The 25,320-nt window shown below is 38.9% G+C and overlaps 1 protein-coding gene across 1 annotated transcript in view; it reads left to right on the top strand.

The window, feature by feature from the left end:
- The window catches only part of PRRX1 (paired related homeobox 1), a 70,639-nt gene that overhangs the window by 18,401 nt on the left and 26,918 nt on the right, over positions 1–25,320 (top strand). The window lies entirely within an intron of this gene.

Below are 25,320 nucleotides of genomic sequence, written 5' to 3'. Positions count from 1 at the left end.
GTGTCAGGTCTAATACTGGATTAAATACTGGATTAAAATATTGAAACAAAATGACAGGTCCAAAATTTCTGGTTATATTCTTTCCTGCTATGGAAATGATTTTTTTTTTATAGCAAAGAATAGGGTTTTATTTGAAAGAGTCAGTCTGATTTGGTTGTTTGGAATTAGAAATTCATTTTTTCAGATGCAATGTTATAAGTGGTGATTAGGGTCCCAGGAAGCCTCCAACAGACTAGTAAAAGTATGATATAGATGAACAGTAGTGATGATGGAGGCATCCAGAGGGTTGTGTCCTGGAAGGAAGTGTCTCAGGGGCTCAATAGTGAGGAGGAAAGGGCTGTCTTTCCCTCTTTACTGGTATAGACCAGTGCTGGGAAAAGTTTAGAACTGGATGAATTTTATCTCTAGCAGCCTTCTTTAGCACTTACCCTCTGACCACCAATGTATGAATTCAGCCCTTCTCTCCTGGTGCTCTCATGTCATTTATGGTGTGGTCTCTTTGCCCGGTTTCTTTAAGAATGCGACTGAGGTTTTGGTGCCTCAATCATCCTTCCTGCTCACCCCTCTTCTTTCTTAGTTCCCAGTGATAAACACACAGAACAGTAGTTTAATGGGAAATGATATACTGAATTTTCATCATCTGGACCAACACTCAATAAACCCCGGGCAGCCCAAGGCCCCATCTTCTGAGATTTGCTGATGAAACAAAGTTGGAGGCCTAAGTTTAAGTCTGTCATGATTGTGGAACAGACTCCCATTCCATTGTCTTTTCTGTTCCTCTCACTCATTTTCTCATGTTTGACAACTATGTTTTGAGTACCTGCTGTGTACCAGTCACTATTCTAGGTTTTGGGGATGAAGCAGTGAAAAAGACAAATTGTTTCTTCTCATAAACCTTACATTCTCCTGGGAAAGAAAGGTGATAAACCTGTACATAAACGAACAACTAGATAAATGATTCAATTACACATGATGCTAAGTCCTATAAAGGAAATGAACAGGATTATACGAGCAAGGATATAATGAAAGGAAGGAGCTAACCATGAGGAGATGAGAGTAAAGAGCCTCTCAGGCAGTGGGAATAAACAGCAAGTGCAAAGACCCTATGACAGGTACAAACTTTTTTTTTTTTTTGCGGTACGCGGGCCTCTCACCGTTGTGGCGTCTCCCATTGCGGAGCACAGGCTCCGGACGCGCAGGCTCCGGACGCGCAGGCTCCGGACGCGCAGGCTCAGCGGCCATGGCTCACGGGCCCAGCCGCTCCGCGGCATGTGGGATCTTCGCGGACCGAGGCACGAACCCGCGTCCCCTGCATCGGCAGGCGGACTCTCAACCACTGCGCCACCAGGGAAGCCCAACAGGTACAAACTTGATGGGTCCAAGGAACAGAAAGAAGGTCAGTGTGACTGGAAGATAGCAAATGATAGGAGTTTGGCAGATGAGATCATGGACATAGGTAGGGGCCAGGTGATAGTGACCTTGTCGGTCACAGTGAGGAGCTGGGCTTATATTCTACGTGTGATGGCGTGGGAAGCCAGTGGAGAGATTTAAGCTGGGGAGTTTTGTAATCTGATTGATGAATTTAAGAGAACAATATGACTGCTATATGGAAAACAGATATTAGAGGGGAAAGGAGAAGCAATTAGGAGGTTATTGCAACAGGCCAGGTCGGGGGCGATGGCGTTTTGAACCAGCTGTACGGATGAAAAGCTGAGCCTCGGTGGCATTCACCCAGACTGCGCTTACTATAGGGGCGTAGGAGGCTGATGGGAGCCAGCTGGCTTAGTAGATAAAAGAGGCCTTGCCTGGAGGACTGACCCCAGGTGCTTACTTTTCTTAGCCTCATCTTTTCTGTATTTCCTTACCCAGGTTTTCTCTCCAACTTGCAAGCCTTTTCTCAGGGAGCTCCCTGGAATCAGTTGACAAAGAAGAGGGAGTGGTTGGGTGCAGTGCAGTGTGAAATGTGGGCAATTTTTTTCTCGAGTTTGTGATTTGAAAAGTTTGAGCCTGTAATTCAGGTACAGCCTGTAATTTTCCCAGAAAGGAAGGATTCTGTTTTAAGTTTAAGTTCAAAAGCAGCCTCTTTGTAATTTAACAAAACATCAGAAGGTAGTGTTACTAACAACCACAATTCAGATACGTGATAACTGAAATGCCTTGAGACGTTCTTTGTATTTCCTCGGTTGGAGTTCCTCCCCTTTAGTGTGTGTGCATTAATGCAGTCAAAGGTCAAAAGCCAGTGAGGTCTTTTCTCCAAACAATGAAATAGTACGCAGAGTTCAGATGAGCTCAAATCAGAACATTTTACCTACCACTGGTCATCCAGCTAACAAGTATTTATTGTGTTCTGCACCATGTCAAGCACTTTGGAGGATACTAAAGATGCATATGACATAAGCTTTTGCCAAAAAAAGCCAATCATCTAATTGGTGAGATGAATCTACTACTGGCCCTCACATAGCTCACCTTCAGTGTAATTTTAACACGTCCAATCCTGAGATCACCAGTCCTCCATACCTTTCCTCCTCTTTTCCCCATCACTCAAGGGTATCTCAGGCTACCAGGCAGTGCCAGCTCAAACTTTCAACAGCAACTGCAACTCCTTCCTGTCTTCTGTTCTACATGCCTGTCTCTCGGGGCAGACATCTTGTCTCACAGGGGCTTGATCAGATCTTTCCTTACAGTTCTTTACAGATGGAATTTTCTATGACCTGGAAGTGATTCTAAACTGGAGGAAGAATTTCAAACATGTAAGAAACCACTAGTTGGAAAGAAGAAACTTTGAATAGATACATCTTGCTTTTATTTATTTTTTATTTTTAAAAATTTTTATTGGAGTATAGTTGATTTACAATGTTGTGTTAGTTTCAGATGTACAGCAAAGTGAATCAGTTATACATATATCTACTCTTTTTTAGATTCTTTTCCCATATAGGCCATTACAGAGTGTTGAGCAGAGTTCCCTGTGCTATACAGTAGGTCCTTATTAGTTATCTATTTTATATATAGTAGGGTGTATGTGTCAATCCTAATCTTCCAATTTATCCTCCCCCCCCCTTACCCCCTGGTAACTACAAATACTACAAATATGTTTTCGATATCTCCTCTTGCTTTTAAAGAATATTTTGAATCTCCAGTACTTTAAGCATTGTGCAGCTTATAGTACCACGAGAGTTAAGAAATGCCTCATTATCTCATCTTCCTCAGCATTCTAAACCTTCTAACACTTCTCATGATTTTCAAGTAATTTGGCAAATGATGTTATAGTCAGCATAAATGTACAAGTATGCAATCAATTAAACAGGCCACACAGAAAAGTTCAGTAGTTGGAAAGAAAAACTGGACTTCATATAAACTGAACCTTGGAACAAGATGACAGTCCCCTAACTTTGAGACTAGAATTCAGAGACAGTTTATTAATTTCTTAACACAGGGAATTTAGACAATATTTTTCCTGAGGCTGAAATATTGGCTTTGCAACAGGGCTTATTTGAGGTTTTATTAGGCTTCTCATTTCTTCTGAGCTTCCACTAATGTCTTTATTAATGATCTGAAAAAAGGAGCAGAGGAAATTGGGTCAGGATAAATCATTTTACACCAGTGGTGGCTGGAACTAGCCCTGCACATCTCCTGATGCAGGAGGACACAGAGGTGGGGAAGCCCTGCAGCCTGACAAAGCTGGTTGTAGTCAGCTCAGACCTGGGAAGGCTGGTCAAAGGGTAATTCAAGTCCTGACTAGTAGCTGACTAGGGAACAACTCAGCAGTTCTCAGAAGGCTGATTCCAAGCCAGAGGATTTATGGAGGCAATCTGCAAGACACAGTTAAGAGGGAAGATGATATGGGAATTACAGTGCTTTCATCCAGACTAGGAAGTTTAAAAAATATTTGTTTGGGCAGGTGAATATGGAATTTGAAATCAGAACATCTAGATTTCAGTCCTGCCTATGTGTGCCACTCTTGGCCTCTATTACCCATCTGTAAAATGGAATGATAATGCATGCTTGATTTGGAGTCTTGAAGAGGGCACAACATGGAAGAAAAGATGTATATGAGAAGAAACTAACACAACATTGTAAACGAACTATACCCTAATAAAAATTAAAAGAAAAAAGATGTATGTGGTTTGAGGTCTGATCAGCACTACTATAAAACTCTAGTATAACAGAAGGGTAGCAAACTGCTAGGGAATCAGACGGTGGATTTTTCAAACTAGCAGGGATACATGAGGAAAGGCTTCCTGGAAAAAGCAGCATTTGAACGGGACTTGGGTGTAGTAGTATTTTTTTACAAGTTGGAACATTGTGAGTTAAGAACAATATAAGCACTAAGCAAGCAAATTTCAAATGGACATGGACCTGTTCAATCCCACAGGACGCTTGCAAGCAGAAGGGTGAGGCCTGTGAATTTCCTTGGCAGTAGCTGACATTGCTTCACTCTGTTATAGTTAAAAATATAGACCCTCCGCCTCCAGGTTGTCAATCTAGGCACCTTTCACCAGCATTAAACTCACTTAAAAATGATTTGAAACAACATTACATTTAAAAAAAAAAAAAAAGAGCCTGGTAGATTTTTAGTCAAGGGTACAAAAAACAAGTTGCTGTTTGTGTTCCAGATACTTTTTAAAAAATATGGTCTGGTGAGTGGAGAATGGCAGCTTGGAAAACATGCTGGCTTTTAGAGGACCAGAAAACCTAAGAGGGCAAAAGCGGGCAGCTCTGCATTTTATAACCCAGATTTTCTTTAAAAGGAGCTATTGGAGACCCTGGAAAGGGGGGAAGGAGAGAAGTGGGGAAGAGAACTCATTCAAATAATCCCATGGTTTTCAGCAAGGTCAAAAGTCTGAGAGTTCTGTGGTGCCTTGGGGAGTGGGACTAAGGAAAATGTGACTTGGCAAGGTCAGCAATTTCTGACACTCATTCAAATTCTAGCCTTAGGAGGGTAGCTATTTGATGAGAACAGGGGAAGAGGTGGTATGAATACATGACATTGAACATCGGTAGGAGACAGGCGGCTGCAGCAGCTTGTGTGCTCAATTCCAGGAGAGACATTTCCAGAGCAAACAGCCTCACCTCTTAGTCGCCTGCATATGGATTTCCCACTTGGTGGATTCTTTTAATGTCGATGGTTGCTGTCTCTAACTCGCACACTCCAGAGGTACTTCATTTCATTATCCCAGAGACTGCACGTTGAGAACCCAAAATCATCTGGAAACGAAACCTAGGCAAAACTTGTTAGAAATGTATACCTCCTAGGTAAACGAAAACAAAGAAACTATATAATATTTTTCAAGCGTAAATACAGAAGGCTTCTGGACTACCTTTTGTTTTGGGGAGTGGAACTAACATTCATTGAGTACCTTGTAAATGGTCATGGCTTGCTTCTCTCCGTTAGTTAGAACAATCAATAATTGATTGGACACTTCCTCATCCCCACCCCAAATACAAGTCATTTAAGCGGTTTTTAATTAATACTAGGCTCTTTCCAGAGTAACACAAAGTTAAACAAAAAGCATAGTTTCTATGATATTAAGAGATTCTTTTAGAAAGGTCACCTTGACCACTTAGGATTCTTTTTTTTACAGGTCAGAATATTGTGAGTAAAGAACAATATAAACACTAAACAGGCAAATTTCAAGCTCCATACGTGAAAGCTGGTTTTTATTTATTTATTTTTAAATAAATTTATTTATTTTATCTTATTTATTGTTTCTGGCCGTGTTGGGTCTTCGTTGCTGCGCGTGGGCTTTCTCTTGTTGCAGCGAGGGGGGAGCGACTCTTCGTTGCGGTGCGCGGGCTTCTCATTGTGGTGGCTTCTCTAGTTGCAGAGCGCGGGCTCTAGGTGCACGGGCTTCAGTAATTGCGGCACGTGGGCTCAGTAGTTGTGGCTCACGGGCTTAGCTGCTCCGCGGCATGTGGGATCTTCCCGGACCAGGGCTCGAACCCATGTCCCCTGCATTGGCAGGCAGATTCTTAACCACTGCGCAACCAGGGAAGCCCTGGTTTTTAAATAGTGAGAAAGTGTTGGCGTCATACATTTACAGTCTGTTGCTATATTTGGTCTGTAGGAACTACTCATGGATATTAAGCAAGGAGGACTTTTGGTCTACAAACCTTCCTCTCTCACCTCTTAAAGGAAATTTATTTGGACGTTCAGGGATGCTCCACAACTTCTGTGAATTCTTTCCTCTGTATCCTGTGCTAAGCCAACAGGAGAAGAGCTTTGCTCTGAGAGAGAGGCAGGGCCCACCGGCTAAGAATGTGGACTTAGTATAGCAGCCCATTCCCTCACTTCATGTTCTGTGGTTACTCTCTGAGCCCCACCTTCCTCTTCTCCAAAACGAGGAGTACAAAACCTCCCATATAGGGCTATTGTGAGCATCCAGTGAGATAACGTATTGAGCGTGGTTAGTGCTGTGCCTGGCATGTAGCAAATACTTGCAGAATGGAAGTTATTTTATAATAAGCACTTGATCCTTATTTTACAATTGAGCAGACACTGTGGAGTCCTTTATCACTCAGCCATAAAAACTGTGTGAATATTTCCTTGAAATATTTGTAAACATCTGGAAACAATTTAGTCCGAGGACACTTTAGGTAACTAAAGGGACTCATTCTTAAAATGAATATATAGTCTCAGGAGACTCTGGGGTCAGAGAGCAAGTGACCAAATACTTCTACTCAGTCCAGAAAGCTTTGTGGTGAGAGAGAGGGAAAAAGAAGGAGGGAGAAAGAGAACGGTGGGAGAGAAATAGATTTTGCTTAAAGCTAAGGATCAAGCATATTTTGTTTGAGAAGCAACATGTTGCTTACTCTATGATTTAAAAGCCAAAGCATCTAGGCTATATATCTATTTATTTGCTGAGTGACCTCTAAATCCAGTGGAGTACCTCTCTAAAAATTATTATTGTTATTATTATTATTAAATCTATTAACCTAGAGATCTTGGGAGATAAAACCTAGAACTGCCTGCTGAATTTGGACCTCGAAGCGGTGTAAAATCACTCAAGGGAAACATTAGCACTCAGAGTACAACGTGGATCAGAAAAATGTAATGTTACACAGTGTAAAGAGATATCTGTGGAATTGGGCTATACTTGCAAAAATGGAGGTATTTGGGTTTTTTTCTACTTTTCTTAGACATTGCCTTTTTTTTTAACCAATCCATTTGAAAAAGCAATTGGATTTTAAAATTTTGCTCTTAAAGATAACACAATGCCAGGTGTGTTTTGAGGGTTCCCAACTTTTAGCCCTTCAAAATTAATTTCAGATTCATGCTCAGGATAATCTAGACTTTAGAAATTTATTTAGTTGTAAAATTTTATTCAAAAAATTCCGGGCATTCTTATTTAGCCACATAAGGACATTTATATAAACTTCCTACTCTTTTCTGACTATATCGTTTCATAAAGAAAAGGATACTATAACACCAAAATAATAAAATGACTATAATCTCAGAATAAAACATATGGGTGCACTTAACTTATGAAGAAACTCGCTGCTTTGTACTTATTTCCTCCCCATTTTATATTGGAACCTTGAAAGCTTTGTTCTGAGGACTGTTGACTAGGAATCTCTGATCTAGGTATTTTTTGCCTCCTATATCTTCACTATATAATTGCTGATTTTGTTATTGAAACTCATTTGATGATTTTGTGATGACCCTAGTTCAAGTAAAATTCATATTATTCTTTAGCTATGCATTTTCAGTTTAGTTCTGTGACAATAAAATTATCATCAATATGCCTTAACAACCAATTACATATTTAAAACCAGATGAAAGATAATCTGAATAAAAAGTAGACATTTGAGACTTTTTTTCAGGAATTATTGATTTGAAGCTGTACTCAATCCATCAGGATCTATTTTTTCCTTATCCACTGGTACCCAAGTTCAGATTCCCCAGCTTCTTAAGGACAGTGACAGGAAAACTTGACTAATTTTCAGTTATTTCAAAACACCTAATGAAAATATATGTTTACTCTCTACAGACAAAGAAAAAACTTTACGATTTCTTGATTGGATTGATATTAAGTTACTGTCACTCTGTGGAACATTGTATAGCTCTTAGAATACAGTAGGGACTTATTAAAGAGCTGATTGAACGCATAATGAATGATGATGTTCCTGGCTATCACAGGCTAAACGACACCTTAGACTGACAATTTTGAGTTTACTTAATGAAAATAACAAATGATAGTTTATTTTCCGGTAAGGTTTTTAAAACATGGAATCTATGGTGGGGGGAAGGTAGTCCATGGAACTGAGAAGATTGACAGCATTCTTTTCTTGTGTGAAGATGTGAGTGGAAACAGGCTGTGCTTTGAGGGAGTTTTGTGCACTTAATCTTTATGTTTGTGACCAGAAGTCTATGCCAAGAAGCATGTGATTTTTTTAAACTTTCAGTATATGATTCTAAGGTCCTGATATTTATCAGCTCAAAAAAAAATCCTTTTCATTTCTTAGATATTTTTCTTGCTTTCGGACACCAGGTGGCGATATGAGGTGAGATGTGGGGAGCTTGGGGCCCTGAGGCTGGATTATGTCACAAGACAGATAAATTTAAAAAGGGAAGGCATTTTAACGATTTGGCTGTATTTTGGCTGAGAAAGGCTAGGTTGGCATTCATCATCTGTATGAAACACTTTTCTCACCAGATTTCAGGCAATATTTCACTTGGAAAATTCAGGAGCTACCAGAAGGTCTGTAGCTTCTGCTAGCCTTTTTTTTTTTTTTTTTGCGGTACGCGGGCCTCTCACTGTTGTGGCTTCTCCCATTGCGGAGCACAGGCTCCGGACGCGCAGGCCTAGCGGCCATGGCTCACGGGCCCAGCCGCTCTGCGGTATGTGGGATCTTCCCAGACCGGGGCACGAACCCGTGTCCCCGCATCAGCAGGCAGACTCTCAACCACTGCACCACCAGGGAAATCCTCTGCTAGCCATTTTTGAGTAGTATTTCATAATATACAAGACCTGCCCTCCTCCCATCTCTCACATTCATTCAACATTTACAGAGTACCTACAGTGTTGCACGCACTGTTATAAGCACTAGAAATATTGTGTTGTACAATAAGGTCTGGGCCCTGCCTCCTAGGACCGCATAGTTTAGAAGAGGCAGACATATGAATCCTAAATCAGCAACATGTCATGGATTCTAGGATGGAGTCAGGATCAAGGCAGGATAAAGAAGAGTCACAAAGGATGAAGTTGTCAACCAAATAAATGGCTAAGGAAGAACTACATGGAAGATACGAACTTTGGGCTGAATAATGAAAGATGAACAGATGTTAATCACTTAGAACGGATTGGGGGAAGGGAATTCCCTTTATACATAACAGTCCATTTTGCCACCACAGACAGTTCAAGTATGTGTGGTATGTACAAGAAAAGTTGGTTGGGTCTTAGCAGTTAGTCATAGTCATACCCAAAAGCAAACTTGGTAGTTAACATTAGTAACCTAGTTTTTGGACTTGAAAATGTGAGAGAATACACTGTTGGCAAAACCCGCCACCTCCTCCTATATATGAGAATTTTTGTGATAAGAGTAATATAAATTGGGTTTAAACATTCAAATGTTTTTATGGGGTCAGGATGGTTTAAATATGGGCCACCTGGATTTTGTCTCAGAAAGGTCTGGACGTGTGATTCTTGGAAGAGTTTGAATTAAAAAAATTTAGAAACTATTCAGAGAGTCGGAAATTTCAGAAGATGTAAGAGCCTGGAGAGAGAATAGTAAGTTGGCTTGATGCAAGCACTGCCATTGGGGTCAGAACCAGGGACTGCAGGGATTGATCAGAGATAGTCCATTAGAAAAGGTTTGATTGCAGGGAGAAGGTACTAATGGTTTTGTCTGGGCAGACAGAAAGAATTTAGAGAGGATAATGTGATGAAAAAGATGCCTGCTTGACAAAATTTGGGGATGGATAATAGCACTAGTTTGGGTTTCAGATGGCTGTGGAGAGAGTCAGATAATCCGTTCAAGTGAGAGACATGTTTTGTTCGCCACTATTTTTCCAATGCCCATCACAGACCTGGGAAATTGTTCCTCAAAAAGCATTTGTTGAATAAATGAAATAAAGCAGATGGGTTGGGTGACAGCAAGCAGACTCAGATTGGGTTAAAAAATGTTTATTAGCCAATTTAGGCATGAAATATAAAGTAATGTCTTAGACATTGCCAATGGATTTAATCAGGTCAAATTTAACCCAAGTAATGAGAACCAACTTGTTTTTATAGAGTTGCCATTCAAATGAATTCTGACTTCGAGAAGAAATTACATTCATTTCTTCCTTCTTTCTTCTTCCCTTCCTCCCTCTTTCCTTCCCTCCTTCCCTCCCTCCCTCCCTTCTTTCCTTCTTTCCTTTTTTTTTTCTTTCTCATGTTTTTGCTATTATTTCAGGTACGTTGAATTATTTTGTTTTCCCCAGTTCCCATCTTTTCTTCCTCTCTCCTTCTTTTTCTCTCCCTTTTCTTCTTTTTCTCCCCCCTTTCTTCTGCATTCCCTCCCCCACCCTTCCTTTTCTCCTCCTTTCCTTCCTCCTTCCCCCTTCTCCTTCCTCTCCCTCTTTTTCCTCCCCTATTCTTGTGTGAGTGACAAACACAGAATTGAAAATAAATAAACTAAAGGAGCACAGCCCCAAGGGTTTAATGTAAAATGGAAATATTTTAACCCTTGTGCTCTGGTGGCTGACAGAGTTCTAGCTGCAGGCTTCAGCAGACCACTCGAACTTCTGTTGGGGTGGGGGGAGCAATGCCTTATTACAGCACTTAAACCTACCTTATTGCAACATTAATTGCAACAAGAAATAGTTAATGCGCCAACATATGTACATGGTACTGTGTTAAGCACTCTGAGAACACAAAGTGCTTTGTCCCTCAAGAAACTTGAGTTGATGGATGGGTCTAGAATCTAGGCTCTAGATTAGATAGACACAAAATAAATATAATATTAAATGGAAAGTGATGTTACAAGAGAGGAACAAATTATTTGATACAGGAGTTATTTTTATCTTGGAAGTCCAAAATTGGAGTAGGATTTATATTTCTGGGAAAGAATATGCATTTATATTAATGACTGTCCAAGATCAGGAAGTTCTTCCTAATAACTGACAATCTTTATGGGTTAAAAATCTAATTATTCTTCCATAGTTTCAATATTTCTGATTAAATTCTTAATTTGAAGGGTTTAATCAAGAGAAGAGCCTTAAAAATCCCAATAAATGGTGTTAGTAAGACTGTTGGAATAGTCTTCCTTGATTCATTGTTGAATTATATATTAGAATGTAGCTAACTTTCTAGAATGTAGTTAAAAGATAACCTTACATTATTATTATAACCCTACATTATAATGAGCATTATAACCTTATTATTATTATTAAGTTATGCATTACATGTATCTGATGAAAAATCAAACCTGTTTTTATTTCAGATCGCTAGTATTCTCTTTTATTTAAGAATTAGATTTGTCCTAGTTGTGGAATCACTTTTTTTCAAGATAAAAAATGAGAGTCTGTGACAAGTATTGAGGATTTAAATGGGTTCAGTAGAGAACTTTCATGGAAATAAGTTAAAGGAATCTTTAACTAATTAATTCCCCCCTACCACCCAACACACACTCACCCCTACCTCTCTTACATTTTTCTGCATTTGGGGCTTTTGGAATTTGTATATCATCAAAAAGCCTTACCTTCTGCAGAAAGCCCTTGACCTTGAGGTACCTTGGGAAACTTTAGGAGCTTGCTTAATCCTATATATATTCCAGGCAAATTTTGACAGCCTTATTGCTTTTCATCATTAAGTGATCCTGGAACTTTTCCTAAATAGTTGGGCATATTAACACCAGCATCTTGATTCATTTCCAACCCAACCTTCAATTTATTCCACTTAGGCTAGTCATAGCATTCTTCCCTGCTCCTTCTGTGACCTAAGCCATTTGGGAGAACAGTGTGTGCTGTTAATATGTGTAGAGTTCTCAGGAGACAGAAGCAATAGAAAAGCCAAATAGCATGGTTTTGTTATTATTACTAATCACGGGGCTCTACCTCAAAGGAACAAGGGTGAGAAAAGATGAAATAGCATTGATAAATGACTTGCACAATAAAATATGCTGTAGAAAAGTTCTAAATATTACTATAAAGAGTGGAGACAGCATGCAAATATGATTAAGGAGGTGGGGCCAGAGGGCAAAAGCTGGAATATGGGTGCACTTAGGGTCAACAAGACTGAATTCTGCTATGATGTAACTTCCCGCACATACCAATCTCAGAGTCATGTTTTCAGGAAACAGGATATTTGATATGACAGCAGTGCCTTACTTACGAAGGGGACCAGGAAAGAACAACAGCTAACTTTCTTGCTGGGCTGTGATCCCCCTCTTCCCCTACCTCTAACCCCCACTAAATTCAACAATTACCATTGTAAATAATTTAAAAATTGGTGTTGCTAGGTAGAACTTGCTCAGCCAGACTCTTAAAAGGAGAACTTTTAGGAATGAGACATTTGATAGTACAGTTGGTATGATGGAGGATGGGTAATGGGGTTGATGGGGCCATTTATTACCTGGAATTTCTTGGAAATTGAATTAAAAAGACGAGAAGATCAGACCTTGAATTGGACTAAATTTTGAGATGAGACAATCAGAAATCTGATCTAATTGGAGGAAAGTGAGATGTATCAGTAGTAGCAAAGAAACAAGTCTACATAGTATAAATTGCAGGTGAGTTTTTGTCTACAAAATAAAATGGTTGGGAGTAATAATTCCATTTTATTTCAAACATTTGATTCCTAATTTCCATGTTTTCTGCCTGTGAGAAACGGGAATAGTATTGTTCACCACGCATAGATACCATAGAGTTTTAGTTTTATATAGCACTTTGCAGGTTTTTTTGGAAGAAGGTTGCCGCCACAAAGGATGTTACTACCACATACTTTGGTTTCTAGGTGCAAATGTGTCCAAAATCCCAGGTGCAAATGTATCCAGATTTCAGCACCACAAGGTTTTAGTTTCTCACTTGTGTTTGTTGTAGTCCCTGCCAACAAATGAAACACAGTAAAAAGGTTGGGTCAATTTCTAAAATGAATTAAGGAGAAAACGGTAACTGACAGAATCTCTGAACTCACAGTTGAAAGAGAGTTTATAAGTGACTGAATCAAACCTATTCCGGGATCTGGAATTCCTCCTCTGGTATTCCTGGATTAAAAAAAATCCAGGGCTTGTTTTGTGGTTTTCACAGCTAAGGAGTGCACTGTCTCACAGAACAGCTGTTTTCTTTGTAGGGTGGAAATTATCTTTATAAAATTTATATGAAAATTTTGTACATGTACATGCTTGTGTGCATGTATTATACATATGCCCATTTAGAAGAGGCATATTCCCTATATAACTTCATTTTCTTATTCAAAAGCTAGTCACATGGGCTAAAAAGTGTGAGCATATTTATGGGGAAAATAAGAGAACTGGAATAGTGCTTAAAAACTGGGAAATGTGCCCGCAGTATTTACCACTCTTTTAAGAAAGCATATTTAGGCTTTTAGTACCAAGCACATCTTTTTATTAACTCAGGAACTTCTACTATTTCACAATGAAAGCAGACTGTAAATAAAACATTACTGATTTTCTTTTTTCCTTTTCCTGTAGTAACCAAATGCTTTCAGCCACTGGAGTCTAATGAATAACAGCTGTGCTTGAAGTGTTTCTATAGATAAAAAATTTTAAGTATGATAACATCTAAGGATTTTTTGTTGTTGTCAGAATAACAATAGATGCGGGAAACTAAGTGGTGACTAAGGGCATCAGTTCTCCTAATTTGTCATTCAGCCTCTTCGTGAAGTAAATTAGGAACTGGCAGAGTCTAACAATGCGGTGCACTGGGAGAGAGGCCGGGGCTCTCTGAACCTGCATGTAGTTGCAAGAACTTGCAATGGAAGAGTCTAGTTCGCCCACTGGGATGTCTTTGGTGGCCTGATTGACAAGATATCTGATATTAGAATGGCTAAATGCAATAACTCTACCCCCATGGACGGTTAGAGCTACAAGGGTCTGGAGAGGGCGTCCTTCCAAACCTCTTATTTGCAAAATGAGGAATCTGAGGTGATTTACACAAGATCAGGTCGCTAGTGGCAGAACTGTGTCTGCAAGTGGAGTGCCTGTTTAATGCCCATTAGGTTCCACCAGTGGCTTTTCCAAAGCTGCCTTCTGGTTGTAACCACTCAAAATAAGATGCTATATAAATACTACATACCCAAATATTCAATCAATTGTTGTTCCCCCCCCCCCCGACCTTTTAGCAAAACCTTTCTGGAATATATTTGACGCTAGTGTCATGTGTCTGTTCACATACGCTTAGTGAAGGAATATTTGTCTTTGGGTGGAAAGGTCATTCTTTCATGCTGGGAATATGTACATGCATGAGATTCTCAGCCACAGTTAGATAGAGGAGAATATTTCCTTCTTCAGAGTCAGGATCAGAAGCCTTTATACTGCCAGCTGTGCTTGAGTTCTTTTCACTTGGACATATCAACTCCCAGTCAATTATATTTCCTATTAGTTCAAATCATTTCCTATCATAATATTGTAATACTTATATTCAATACTACACAATATTGTAATACTTCAATTAAAAATAAATAAAAAACTCAAAAAGGAAAGTAGAGACTATTGCCACCAACATTTTTGGATTTGTATGCTGGCAAGAGTCAAACATCAAAGAGATTTTGCTGCAAAGCTTTTAGATTTGGATTGTGTTTAAAAAAAGAGAGCCACTGAGGTAGTGCTGGTTCGTTATTTTAAAATATTAAATCTGCAACACATAATCAGTGATTTGATTAATAGTGGCTAATAATTATGGATGTGCTTTTTTGCTCTATTCAGTGAGGAATCATTTTTAAAGTCTTTATGTGTGAACTTATAGCCTCATATTGGCATTAGATATTATAAGAATAATAGTTACTGATAAATAATAAAAAAAACATAAAACTAGATGTATTTAAGGTCCTGAAACTATTTTATTTATTTGTTTATTTGATCTTTTTTTTTTTTAATAAAATGCATATATATTCAAGGTAAAAAAAAAACAAACTTCCTTTTAGTTCCTGTTAGAAAGTCACACCTCCAGTCAACAAGAAACCTATAAGAGGTATGAAATCACACCTTTCCCTCCAGCTATCCTAACTGCGTCTTCTCTTTTCACTTCTTTTCCTGGATATACTCTTTTTTGCTCTGTTCTCTGGGCCCTGATCTGGAACCCCAGTTGATGTAATGTAGCATAGGCTTAGAGCGATTTAGGATGATTTTTCTGGAACCTTCCAGATGTTCAGTGTGGAGAAATAAAATATAGACGTGCTTCCCTCTAGACTTCAACATAAAAGGCTTGAGCTTTTAGCTTCCTCTCCCTATAGTGGTACGTGTCGAAAATCCAGCACAAAAGAGAGACAGAGAGCATCCACACCTCACATCTGCACGGGTCACTCATGCAAGGTGCCAGCTAGGCAGGAGCAAAGGAGAGAGTGACACATGAAAAGTCCCAGGGCCACATGACAGTAAGACCAGCCTGGCATGCTTTTCTAGAGTGATTTGGAAACTCAGTGGGTGTTACCCCTCCACAGCAGGAAGGGTGCTAAATGCATTATTAGTCATGGCCAGCGGTGACCTGTCTGTATTAGAGAAAAACAGGCAAACTTGGCTCTCAATATCATATTTTTTGTCTTACTTTGCCTGTTCCCTAGTGTGCAGTTCTCAGAGAGGAATGTGCCATAGTATTCCAATGGTTATGAAAAGATAGCATAAGTACAGCTGGCAGTCCAGAAAGGATGTGGTTAAGATATAAGCCACTTGAAGTTCTTTATAAGTAAAAATACCTCACTTAATGGCTCTTTTTTGTTTTTTTAACATCTTTATTGGAGTATAATTGCTTTACAACGGTGTGTTAGTTTCTGCTTTATAACAAAGTGAATCAGTTATACATATACATATGTTCCCATATCTCTTCCCTCTTGTGTCTCCCTCCCTCCCACCCCTCTAGGTGGTCACAAAGCACCGAGCTGATCTCCCTGTGCTATGCGGCTGCTTCCCACTAGCTATCTGTTTTACGTTTGGTAGTGTATATATGTCCATGCCACTCTCTCACTTTGTCCCAGCTTACCCTTCCCCCTCCCCATATCCTCAAGTCCATTCTCTAGTAGGTCTGTGTCTTTATTCCTGTCTTGCCCCTAGTTTCTTCAGAACCTTTTTTTTTTCTTTTTAGATACCATATACATGGGTTAGCACACAATATTTGTTTTTGTTTTTCTCACTTCACCCTGTATGACACACTCTAGGTCCATCCACCTCACTACAAATAACTCAATTTTATTTCTTTTTATGGCTGAGTAATATTCCATTATATATATGTGCCACATCTTCTTTATCCATTCATCTGTTGATGGACACTTAGGTTGCTTCCATGTCCTGGCTATTGTAAATACAGCTGCAATGAACATTGGTACATGACTCTTTTTGAATTATGGTTTTCTCAGGGTCTATGCCCAGTAGTGGGATTTCTGGGTCGTATGATAGTTCTATTTTTAGTTTTTTAAGGAACCTCCATACTGTTCTCCATAGTGGCTGTATCAATTTACATTCCCACCAACAGTGCAAGAGTGTTCCCTTTTCTCCACACCCTCTCCAGCATTTATTGTTTCTAGATTTTTTGATGATGGCCATTCTGACTGGTGTGAGATGATATCTCATTGTAGTTTTGATTTGCATTTCTCTAATGATTAATGATGTTGAGTATTCTTTCATGTGTTTGTTGGCAATCTGTATATCTTCTTTGGAGAAATATCTGTTTAAGTCTTCTGCCCATTTTTGGATTGGGTTGTTTGTTTTTTTGATATTGAGCTGCTCTTATGATTCAATTTTCCAGTTAAAAAAGGGCAAAGAACACATTTTGCCATTTGTGCTAGAGATTAGTATCTCTTTATTTACATGCAAATTACTTAAAAAACTAGGAAAACCTATAAAATCTTAAATATTCCACACCGGGGACTCAAACTAAGAGTCTTTGTCAAATAAAATGAATTCTCTGAGATCTGCTTTGAGCAACTTTCTTTGCATCTAAGCACAGCCTCTCTTAGAGGAAGGAAATAGTAAAGTTCTCACAGGGAGAGAAAACGTTTACCATTCAGTAAAAATCCTGGGGCCTCGCTGTATGAAAGCTTTAATTTAGCTCGGCTCACTCCTCCATGAGTTAATTTAGAGCACCAATAAAAGGAGATTATTTTTGGACTGAGAATCTGCCTGGTACATTCTTTGAACCTAATAGAGCTAAATAAAGCCATCCAAACTCCTGTGATTTTTGGAGGAGGTCACCCACAAGTGATAGCCCTGTGATAGTTTTTATGAACATAGCAGACCAAATGTGAAGGAACATGCTCTAATCTGGAGAGATTAGGAGCCTCATATATGAATAGACCCGCTTCTTAAACCCACATTAACTGGGAAAGATATGGAATGTGAATGTGCAAGTGTGCCTGAGTGTGCATGCACACACACACACACACACACACACACAATCCGTGCAGGAGGCAGCAAGGAGAAAGGGAAAGCACATAGGCCTAGAAGTAGAATAAACCGTGTCTCAGCTTTGGCTGTGGTACCTACCCGGTTTCCATTGGGCAAATCACTTAATCTCTTTAAGACTCAGTTACTTTATTGTAAAAATGGGAACAGTCAAAAGGTTATCATATTGGATGTGAAAAGTATATACATTCACAATCACCTTGCAAGCCTAATATTTTAGTTTTGATTTTTTTCCTTGCCTGTACCTTTTCTGTTTTTTTCTCATAATAAATGTAAGACAAGCTCATCATAGAAAATTAAAGAAGAGTATAGAAAAAATCAATATGAGAAAAATATCTATTATTGCATCACTCAGAGGTAAATACTCTTAACACTTTGATTTATCTCCTTCCAGTCTTTTTTTGCTGAGTATTGTTTCACACAGTTAAGAATATACCAGATGTATAACTTGCATTCGTATATATATGGATATATATGTTCACAAGCGTTCTTTCATAACATTAAAAAGGCTTTATAAACGCAAATCTTAATACTGCATATTCCCCCTCCTCATCTTTATCAGCATTATTGCCAACAGCATCATTATCTTCATTTACTGACCACTATATACTAAACAAAAAATAAGTGGTTTACATATATTCTGTTATTTTACTTCCTTCTGATAAAATACTGATGTTTGTATACTGAGACAAATATAGTCAATAAAAGCAAAATATTGGAGGGAATAATAATATTAATCTGTGAGCCTCTGAGAGAAACTCCAGGACCATTGAAATTAAATTAACTGGCAACAAGGTGATAGTAATACTGACAATGACCTCATACTTCTCTGGAAAGTTAAATCTAAATAAAGATATACACATATGTTTCTTGAAAAAGAGATGTTGTACCACATATATGCACTTGAGACTAAATTTTTTTCTAATTTTAAAGTCTGGAAAACAAAGCATCTCTTTGTTTTTCTGTTCCTAAGGAATGAAATCATTTAAAGATGGTTTAATGCCTCAGTGAAATGCAAAAAGGCTTCTTCCGAGAATACATAGGCACCATTCAGGGTTTGGGAGGGTGTTTTAGAATCACAGTAGAGGCCTTTTGCTTATTAAAATTCACTATTTTTCTGACCAGTTAGCCTCTAAATGAAGCAGCTGAGAGGAATAAGACCATATTATTTCTTTAGTTTTCAGAAACCAATCTTGTCATTTCCATTTTTATCAACAGAGCTCATTCAGAGCAGAATTGGAGCAAAGTTGCTGCTGACTTGATTTGGCCAAAGATTCTTAAGTAAGGCCTTTCACAACCATTGCATCTTTTTGCTGAAAGCTTGCTGGTGAAGGGAGAGAGTGCAAGAGATGGGAGAGTCAGCCTTTAAAAGTGAAGAGGGTGGGCGAGGAAGGGTCGAGGGAGGTCTCTGGGGAAGGGGCTCTTGGTGTTTAATGTTCTAATCCTCCCTTCAGAGTGGCCCACTGGCCGCCAAGGCTGGTGTTATCCTGTGTTCAGTGTTGATGGTCTGTAATCCTTTGTCAGAGTAATTGATGGTGAAGTCTGCACTTTTGCAGCTAATGATAAATAGGGCTTTTAAAGGTTATAATTTCTTGTTTAACTGATGCCAGTTGCAAATACTTTGTGCTGAGGAATAATTCCTCTCTGCCAAATAAAATACAGTGGAAGTCTGGGGCGTGTTTTTCAGCTTATTGTTAATCACAGCTTGCCTGACAGAGCACTTTCTATGTAGGAGATAAATGCTCAGGCCGTCTGGCTGCCAATTTCAGTACAGAAAGGACTTTTCTTGTGGAAAAAGCTTTTCTGTTTCTCCAGCAAACATTAATAAGCCTTGTTTATTTTTATTTTTTTTACTTCTGATTTTTATTCTTGTATAAAACACTTTCAGAGGGCTAAATGTTTAGTTCCTTGAAAAGAGAGGGATTCTTTGAGTTTCTGAATGTGTCTCACTTCTTTCTCTGTTCCATTCTGGAGCCGTGGTGTGCACATAGCTCCTCCAGATAAATGGCAAGAAGGCAACTTTCTCAATTCACAGAAAACTGAATTATGAGCAATGGGGTTGGGGGTGAGGATCTTGAGGGGGGTCTGCCCACTTCAAGACTGAAGGAAAAGTTAGAGTAAAAAGGGCTGGAGAATGGCAAAGAGAAGAGAAATAAGGGTTCCTGTGGGCTCAGGAGACAGGCTTGCTTGGATTTGAATTGCACAAAGCAACACAAAAATACGATGAGAAATGCCAGTTTGCCTCAAAGTACAAATGCATGCACTTCTGGGGTTTTCATATATATATAATTATACTTAAAATATACCAATAGAGTTAGCAGTTTTAAAGTACCCTGTGGTCAATATTTTGTCATATCTGATATTATATTTTTGGAAATTTTCTTTCTTTTTTTTTAATAAATCAAGTTGCTTAAAGTGAGACTCCTCAGGAGCCTGGGAAGTTCAGTAGGTCTCAGGTGGAATGTTGGAGGGTGGAGGCAATACCAGGTAGTATAGAGCCTTTGATGGGTTGTGTTACTGCAGGTTCCTAGTGGAGGGGTGCGTGGACTTTTTGGATATACATTTGGACCATTTGGAAAGTCCTTCAAAGCTCTGCCATACAGTAAAAAATTTCACTTCTTCATGTCCTGAATTTGTACTTTGCACCTTTTGTAACTCAGATACACACATACTTAATAGATGGAAAGAAAGATGAGCAGGGAAGTTAAAAACAGGTACATACCGGAGAGATAGTGAGAGATGATGGACAGAGATATTATGGTGGAAGTTTAAGAATCAGAGATGCCTAAAGCATCCTGAGCATTAAAAGCAGCAGGATGGGCCACATTATTAGTACTGACTTTTTGAATATATAAAGTGTCGATGTTTGCCTCACGCCCAGCCAAAACCACACTCTATGCAATTAGCAGGATGCTATCTGAAAGGCAAAACTGCTCCTGTCACCCACTCCCCTGCTGAAAAATTCATTACTGACTCCCCTGCGCTAAAGGATGAAGTCCAAATGCATGTTTTGGGAGGCCCTCCACCATCTGGCCCTGCTTTCCCTACAGCTCCATCTTTCTCCTCTTCTCAAAGATCCCAATGCTCAGCTTCAGCAACACAGGAAAGTCAAGATCATATCACTTGCCAGCCCTGCCTTCTTGAGATGTTTACTTTTCCGAAACTCTGAAATTAGGACAATGACATGCTCCTTCATGGGGCTGGAATGAGGAATAAATGAAGTGAAAATCCTCTATTAGGAATGAGTAATACTGCTTTCTATCACTTTGCTCCATCCATTACAAGCAGTCATCCCCCCGGTCAAAGTGTAATTTTTTTCCTTGAAAATCCAGTGCAATTTGTTTCTCCTTTTCTGTGACTCTTTTTTTTTTTTTTTTTTTTTTTTTGCGGTACGCGGGCCTCTCACTGTTGTGGCCTCTCCCATCGCGGAGCACAGGCTCCGGACGCGCAGGCTCAGCGGCCATGGCTCATGGGCCCAGCCGCTCCGCGGCATGTGGGATCCTCCCAGACTGGGGCACGAACCCGTGTCCCCTGCATCTGCAGGCAGACTCTCGACCACTACGCCACCAGGGAAGCCCTGTGACTCTTTTTCTTCATCTGTTAAGATGCAGTTGATCCCTCCTTTGTTCCACAGCTTTGCAATGTATGCCTCCGTTATTTTACTTAGCTCTTTTTTGAAGTTACCTGTTTATAGATCTGTTTTTCTCACTAACCTGTGAGCTCCTTGTGGGGGTGAAGGCCATTGACCTTTCATACTCACCAGCCCCTAGGTGTTCAGTAAACATATGTCACATTGAATAGAAAGAAAACACAAGATAGGAAACCTGAACTGATTCATCATTGCAGCTTTATTTTAATTCCGTGGTTTAAAGGCTCGTATACACCTTGGGCATGAACTCAGTTTAATCTGTGGGCTACTGATCATTCCATCTCTACTCAGGCCAAATGCTTTGCTTGCTTTGTTCAAGAGTTGCTCATTTGTCAGACTCCCCCTGTGGAGTTGGCCTGTGTGTGAGGTGCGTGTGAGGGAAAAGCAGAGGCACATTTCTGCTAACAAATGTAGTTTCCATCACAAAAGAACTAAAAAGAGAACTACCCAACTTAATTTCTTCGTGGGGCTCACCGGCTCCTTAAATTGAGGTTCTTATCCACGTTCACATCAGATGATACTGAATTTTGCTGTTTCTTTCTCATGTTTTCCGTTGTTCTATCTCATGAGCACCCTCTGAAGGATAAACACTTAAATTTTCAATTTTATTTTGATAGCACTTAAGACAAAGACAGTATAATATGGTTCTTCCATAAATGGCAATAGTAGAGTATTTCAAACAACGTGGGGATTCCAGAAAGCTGAGGTCGTGGCACTTCAGTGATTGATGATGCTGAGTGTAATGGATGGGTACTAGATCTATGCAGTTATCTTGTTCCCACTGGCCTTGTGCATAATCGGATTTATGCTCCCATGATTCTGGGAAGAACTTGTAACTAGTCGATCAGGAGAAGAATAGAAACATCTTGTAGGCTGTAACTTCAGTGTTTAACATTTTGCCAAATCAAAGGCTCAGAAGTGTTTCTCTGAAAGAAACACCTCTTATACAAATCATATGATTGCAACCCAATCATATATATCAAGGAGTCGGTGTATTTATTTATTTCAAATTCTGAGTTAAAATTATATCCAACATACGCTCACAAATTCCTATGCACTTCTTAAAAGTTCTTTCATTTTTTGATAGTTTTAGGAAGGACATTTTATAACCTCTGCATTCTTTCAGGAAGGAATGCTGGTTCTATGAAAGACAAACAGAGTAAAGAGTTTCAGAACTTGGGCTCTGTAGCCAAACTACTAAGAGTCAAGTGTCACCTATGTGCCCCTGGTCAGGCTGCTCAATCCCTCTCAGCCTTGGTTTCTTCATTTGCAACATGAGCATAATAATAGCATGACCTATTAAGGTAATGAAATATAAAATATTCCATGTAAAGTACTTAACAGTGATTCTTGGAAAATAATAAGTACTCAGTAATTGTTCGTTATTAAGAAATATTAATTAAGTACTTACTTGGGAAATCATATTAACACAACATCACATTAGATCCTGGAAAGTAGGTAAGGCAGTTACAAAATATTGTGTCTGCCTTCACAGAGTTTACAATAATAATGTCTTATTTGTATGCATAGTAGTTTTTAGAAAAAAAATCTTATTTGAACCTCACAACAACCCTTTAAGATTTTTTTTCATTTGTTAGTAAAGAAACTGGAGCATAGTAAGGCTGCGAGTTTGTTGAATGACAGTGAGGGGCAGACACAGGTCGGGCACTCAAGGCTCTTGTCTTGAGTTAGTGTCATTTCCAATACACACCAGTCTCTCCCTTTGAGTAGCTATTGAGACTAAAATACATAGAAAACAAAGAAGACAATGTAACAGTGTATAACAATGTGCTAAATTGTGTGAATCAAGCATTAGTGCAATTAGAGTTAAGAAAAGAGAATAACTCATATGATCTTGAGAAGTTGGGAAAAGTAAAATAAAATTTTTAATTAGAAATAAAAACAATGAACTCACCCATTAACCATTTTAAATTCTGAATGTTACTGAACATTGGTTTCTCTTGTACATTAAATTAAGTAAATGTTACTTTACTTAGTTTTGCTAAATTGTGTTAAATTATTAATATATTTTTCCTTAAAATTGTATTAAGTGCTCTTTTCTTATACTGTAAACACATTTGGAATATAAATGAAATAGCATATGTGAGGTGTTTTATGATCTTTGGAAGAAAGGCATCATAAAAATGCAACCTCTCAACCCTCAGAAGTTATGAATACAATTACATTGTCTCTCTCTAATGGAATTCTATTCTCTCCAACTGCACTGAGAATAAAGTGGGGAACACAGATTTCTAGTTCTATTCCTGAGGTTTAAAAATCTCTAGGCTGTGGTTAACTTTTGGCTTGAGACCACAAAAAACACACTCCAAATATTTGTCATATCCAAAGGTTAAGTAGGGTACAAAGATGTAATTGATTTATTGGCCATTGGTCATTGGAGTCGTTGTATAGGACTGTATGCAAACTTGCCTTCTTAGCTGTACTATATTCTTAAAGGCACCTTGAGAAGCAAGCTAGACTTGGGAAAGCTAGGGACATACATCTTCCTGTCTCCTGTCCTGAGCTCCCACAAGGGATGATCTTGGCGGAACTCGCCATCATGATAGTCTTTGTTGAAACAAATAAAATGGTAGACAGATTTGCCCCAACAGATCTGCACCCTGTGTATAATAGACTATACACCAAACTCTTCTTAATCCTAAATGTCAGAGTTTTTCTCTCAGCCTGGGAAGTAAATTGTTTTTCTGAATGCTCTCCTTTTGGAAGAGGCATCAACTTGGAATCTAACTAACAGGCCTAAATTCTGTTGTTACTGGATCCTTTGCAACATTATTTTTCCAGCCCTGACAAGAAACTGCTTTTCTAGAGGGACCCATAAAATCTACCTAGTGGCTTTGGTCTGGATTTTGAAACATATACTGCAAATGGTTCCAAAGGCTTGCGTATTACTTGGGTCCTAGTGGGATAGTGTTAATGTATAAACACTCACAGTTTAATGGAAGAGCATCCTTAGTGATTCATCGTTAATGCACTCCTACTCCTTTTGTGCCACTTCCCCTCCTCTATGTCTGCATTATGCAACAATTTAAGACCCCATTGATATAGCACTTGGTTGTACCAACCAGCACAACTTGGCAATTGACTTACTTGGAACCTTACACACTCTGCCTTGGTTTATTTAAATTTAAAATTTTAAACATCTGAAATATCTATTTAAGATTTTTTTTTGTTTACAGCTGAGTCCAGCTGGCACTGCTATCACATAAGCCATTGTCGGGGAGCTCCTACCTAGAAACTAGTATGTCAAAGTGAGTTACCAGATATAGCTGACATGAGACTAGGTAATGATGATTGATAGGTCTTAACAGTTTTAGTGGGCTACACAGAAAGCCCAAACAAGTAAAGTCTTTCACAATGCCAAAGGTTGGTCCTTTCCACTGTGGGCAGTTGGATCTGCTTCTGGTTCTCATGTTTATAGCACTGTTGCAGTTCAACCCAGGATTCTCTGAGCTGAGTCACACACACACTCACACAGACACACACACCCACGCAGACACACACACCCACGCACATGCACATGCACACAGACTTTTTATAAGAAATATGTCCCCCACCTCTAAATGTCAGATTATTTTAAAATTCCAGAACTTTATAAAATGGTTTTTCATCTTTGCTCTCTTCTCAACTGTTTGAATACTTGCTAAATCTGAACATTTTCTTTAAAGTTTATCTAAAAGAAAATAAGCATCTATGCAATGCTGAAATAACCCTGATATCCACAAAGGTCATCAGTAATGTTATTTAAAACATCAAGAACACTGCAGATTTGACTGCAAAAATGTGTATCCGTGGAGTTATATAATATCTAGTTAGTCACAGATTCCAAAATTGGAGATAATTAGTAAGTAAATATATTATTCTTTACTATATACCTCTTTGAGGGCACAGATTTATTCATTGGTCAAGTATTTGAAGAAGAATTTATAATTTAAAATCAGGAAAAGATATTAAAAAATCTAATAACATGCCACATTTGATAACAATAGAAATGGAAACCCAGCTTGGCAAAGTTACATGCTTAAGATTACATGACTGGGAAAAAAATCACATGATTTTTAGTACCAGACAGGTCAAGAACCCAGGTTGTCTGACTTTTA

The sequence above is a fragment of the Monodon monoceros genome, unplaced genomic scaffold, assembly GCF_005190385.1.
Source record: "Monodon monoceros isolate NGI ecotype Baffin Bay Population unplaced genomic scaffold, NGI_Narwhal_1 Super_Scaffold_18, whole genome shotgun sequence".
NCBI classification, from domain to species: Eukaryota; Metazoa; Chordata; class Mammalia; order Artiodactyla; family Monodontidae; genus Monodon; species Monodon monoceros.
This window is presented reverse-complemented; position numbering and strand designations above follow the sequence as displayed.